This window comes from Mus caroli, chromosome 1, assembly GCF_900094665.2.
Source record: "Mus caroli chromosome 1, CAROLI_EIJ_v1.1, whole genome shotgun sequence".
NCBI lineage: Eukaryota > Metazoa > Chordata > Mammalia > Rodentia > Muridae > Mus > Mus caroli.
The window spans coordinates 8,638,156-8,642,920 of record NC_034570.1 but is presented as its reverse complement, the minus strand read 5'-3'; the positions used below and the strand labels follow the sequence as shown (position 1 = coordinate 8,642,920).

General features: G+C 40.0%; 1 long non-coding RNA gene across 1 annotated transcript; it reads right to left on the bottom strand.

Annotated features, from left to right (window-relative positions):
- Positions 1-4,523, bottom strand: LOC110289744. The gene is made up of 3 exons (XR_002377372.1): positions 3,967-4,523; positions 1,714-1,753; positions 1-1,608 (listed from the first exon to the last, which is right to left on the bottom strand). It is a non-coding gene; the product is annotated as an uncharacterized LOC110289744 (long non-coding RNA).
- Between the last annotated feature and the right edge of the window lie 242 nt (positions 4,524-4,765).

The window sequence follows — 4,765 nt, the reverse complement described above, 5'->3', positions numbered from 1 at the left end:
GTAAAATAGGTACTGTGGATATCTGACATTTTTCTTTTGACTTGGGATGGCCTTGGCTACTCGGGGCCTTTTGGGGTTACATATGAATTTAGGATTTGTTTCCTCATTTCTGTGAAGAGTGTTATTAGAACTTCTATGGGAATTGCTCTGAATCTGTAGATTACTTTTGCTAGTATGCTCTTGTAACAATATGAATTCTCCACAAGTATGAAAAGTATGTCTTCTAATGTCTTCTTTAATTTCTTCTGTGTTTTGCAATCTTCATAGTAGAGATTCCCCCCACCCCCTTGAGCTAGGTATAAAACACACACACACACACACACACACACACACACACACACACACTTTTTCTCTTTGAGCCTATTGAGAATGAATTGCTTTGTGATTCCTTTCTCAGCAAGTCCATTCCTGGGGTATGTGTTCATTTTGTTTCTTTTCTGTTGTGATAAAACAATGTATGTCATGATGAATGTATGCCACAGTCTGTCCCAGATGCAGTTTCCACCATTTTTGTATTGTCCCTTTCTCTCTGCTATTTCTGTAGAGAAGGAGCCAGCCATCACGCTCTGACTAACTTCATCTACTTGCACCCTGATTGTTGACTGTGATTTTTGTCTCCCTCAACCAAAAACTTATATAGTACTAAGTAAGCTAAAACACAAAAACACAAAAACAATTATATACACAAATTGGCTTCCAGCTGGTAAAGCAATGTGCATGAAAAGACAGATGCATCCATTGTTAACAGTTCTTAAGAGGTAGTTTGTATTTCTTCTTGTTTTTTCTGTATCATTAGAAATTGTTCTCACTGATACTTTATTTGTTTAGAATGCTTTCCAACTAAAACCTGACACTGCCAGTGTGACCAAGGGGCTAGAGATTTCTAGGTGTGAAGCTTGAGTACATCTCGACAGAACCCCAGCTCTAATCCAGTAAGTAGGAACCCGGTTGAGTTAATTTCCTGGCCTCTCTGATGGTGCCAGACCGCTGCTGGTTGTCAATTTCACACATACAATTTCTCTCTATTCAGAGCTGACAGCTTGGATTCCCTTTCCATTGTGAGGGCTGTTCTGGTTTCTGGCTTCCCCGTGCTTCCATTTGGTAACCTTTGCCCTCTTATTTGGTACAAGCCAAAATGGCATCTTTGGAAAACTAATGTACCAGAGAAAATGGTAGCATGAAGCCATGTAACTGACTGTTCTTCCCTTTCTGTCTGCGAAGGGTGTTATTAGAACTCATTTTAGAGAATTTCAAACCCATTCAGAGTATCATGGCTTTAAATTTCTCTAACGGAAGCAAAGCTTTTGATGTGTGGGTTTTAGAAGCCTGCCTGGCTTCTTTAGAGTTCAAATTTTTATACACTGGAACAATTGATCAAAGACCCTGTTTTGAGACAGAGGGAAAAGGCAATTTACTTTACCTACGGTTGTTTTGTGATCTTCATGTTATTATTACTATACTTTTTATTCCTGAACCCTCTTTCTGTTTGAAGATCTACTTTCCCACTCACATTCACTGGCCTCATCTTCTTTTTGATCAGCCTGAGAAACCATCTGGAAACAATTGAGAGTGACGTCACAAATCCAGCATTATGACTTTAGATGTAGTCTAAATGAATAAGAGAAGGAACAAATGAAAGAGCCAGAAAGGTTGATTTAACCGTTAAGCCCAAATATCAAATTACCAGTGGGCATAGAAGTAAGTATGATTTACCTTGGATCTGCCTTAGTAAATATGCTGACCCTCATTGCTACTAGTTAGAGCAAAAAGAGCAAACGGTTATCCAGGGATAAGGCTGATCACTGATGCCAAAGCTCAAAAGGCTTTGAAGCATTGGGTCTGGCAGAATGTCCTGAAGCTAAACACGGAAGACTATGAAGTCTTAAACCAGGGCTAAAGGGCATAGGCAAGGACAATAGACTTGGAATTTGGAAGAATTCATCTCTGCTGAAGAATTCCCAGACCACTCATGAAAACAGCAGGTTGCCTAACTCACCAGAGAATATTAAACCCAAAGTAAACCCTCCATTGGTGTGCAAGCAAGTGATTAGAGGAGGGTGTCTCAGCCGTGAGGACAAGAGCCCTCCATGTGAGGGACCCTGAAATTAACATTAACTCAGAGAGTGATTTCTTCTTGCTTCTAGAAACAGTTTGCTCTGACAGCTATCTCATTCAGGAGTGAAACGTATGTTTTTGGCTGGAACAGTCCATCTCCTGCCTCTGCATTTCAGCCGGAAGCTAAGGGAGGTACACAAGTCCAGGGAGTTCTTCAGTTCTGGCAGAGCTGTAAGGACTTTCCTGTGGAGAAATCACAGAGTAACAACTGCACATGTTTCCCTCTGCTCTTTAAATAAGCAGTCCTCCATTTTCTGGGATCGTTCCCAAATACAATATACTATAATTGTATATCTTTTTTCCTGCAAAGGTAATTCATTTTAAAATTCCTTGAATACTCCTTAATTTTAATATCTTTTCAAATACCTTTCTACCAATAAATTCAGTCATTCATTTAAAATATTATTATGGGATTATGTTTTGTGATTTTTAGCGTGGAAAATATGGTCAATATACTACTAGTTCATGACCTTCGTTTGGCCACCCAGCTGTGTCCTGAGAAGCCTCCCTCTGGAGAAACTACTTTAATTGGTCACCCCTGAATGCAAGTGTGCTAGTGACATTACTCTTATCTGATACAAAGTAAGCATCTTCAGCCCTTGATTTTCTGTTGTCTCTCTTTATTTAACTATAATATACACTAAATGGGACAATAAAGGTCCCCCTTTTTTTTCCAGGAAAAAAAAATCAAGAGTGATCATGGGCTGAGGCAGTGTCTCCGTGAGTACAGAACTTGCTGCACAAGCATGAGGACACAGGTTAGGATTCTCAGCATGTAATAAAGGAAAGAAAGATGGAGGAGAGAGAGAGAGACAGGGAGACAGGGACGATACAGTATGCAATCTCATCACTGGGAAGACAGAGAGAAGAGAGTCCCTAGGGCTTGCTGGCCAGGCTAGCCAACTTGCTGTGCTTCAGGTTCAGTGAGAAGCTCTTTCTAATTTAAGGCAGAGAACTATTGAAGACCCACAGCGTTGGTCTCAGTTCTATGCACACATATGCACACAAAAGTGGTCATATGGATGGAGAAATAGCCTTCAGAGGGAGCACATACATAACCGACTTCTATTGCCATCAATCTCATGAGGGAATTTTGAAAAAAAAATGTAGGGAAGACAGACACATGCCATGTGTACTTTCTATTCCAGAAAGTACAATCTTGTGAGCTTGGCCCAGCCTTCCATAATCTTAACACAGTACACCTTATTTACTAACATTTGTCAGGAGTGTACTTTATAGAGTGCACTTTCCTACCTAGGTTTAGAGAAAAACAGTGTTACTTGGCTTGAAACATTTGGAGAAAGATGTATACTATTTTATTTACATGGATTGATTTCATATTTTTATTGAATGTCATTATAGCTTTATACAGAAGATGTTCCTAGTTTACAAACGTTGTACTTGGGGGTTGATAAAGACTCATAATCTGTTGAAACAACAGTTGGGGTGTGGGAGGGCAGGGGGAATGGGCCAAGTGGGTGTTCCCAACATCCACCAGCAGAGCAAAATGCTTGAGAATCATTGGGTACACTCATACGTTTCTGGCTTCAGTGTTCTTCATTATGTATAAAATGATGTAATTAAAAAAAAAACCCTTATGTTTCCGAATTTGTAAAGTGAGATTATTTTAAAAAATAAATATGATACTTAGGTAATGCATTCTATTTAGCACATAGAGAAAGAGAGGAGGTTTGGATAAACAGGAAGAGCTATTTGTGCTCATGGGGAAATAAAATCTTAGCTCATCCCAAACTTAAACAAATAATCCAGCAGAGAAGCAGGTAGAGAGCCTGCAGCCCCACTCTCCCTCCTCTCCCCCAAGCCCACTCCTCTCCCCTTCCTTCTCCTCACCTCTGGAGCAAACCACCTGCTGTGGCTCCCACTCCTTCTCTGTTCCCATTCTCAGGGAACTAAGCAGATCCTGGTGGCACACCCTCCTGTCTTCCATCCTGTAGACTCCTACCTTGTCTCCATCCCTAAGTGTCAGCTCCCAATACCAAGAAAATCACTCAACCCAGAGCATCCAGAAGCCATACCTAGCAGGATCTAAGAAGCATTCCCCACCAGATGACCCACTGGCGCCACATTCTCCTAAGCACCCCAAAAGGCAACAGAAACTAAGGGAACAAAACAGCCACTCAACAAAGACAAGACCAGATTTTAGCATCTAGAATTACAATCACCACAAACTCAGATGCCTAGCTACCAGTGTAAAAATACAATTAAAGAAGCCAGGACAACATATCTCCATTAAAGCCCTGCAACCCTGTCACAGTAGGGCCTGAGAAAGGCAAATATAGCGGAAGTACAAGACAAGGATTTCAAAATAATCTTTATGAATATGTTAGGGGTCCATAACGAAGAAATGAATTAATCCATTAAAGAAATCTATGAAAATACAAACAGGGGAATGAAATGAAGAAAACAGTTTAAAATATGAAAGTATAGATAAAATCAATAAAGAAATCACCATCATCTTAAATGGAGGGATTCTCAGAACAATTTCATTAAAATCATAAACAACACAAGGTTGTCCACTCTCTCCATATCTACCTGACATAGTATTTGAAGTCCTTTCTAGGTCAGTAAAACAACTGAAGAGATCAAGGGGATACAAATAGGAAAGAAAGAAATCAAAATATCCTTGTTT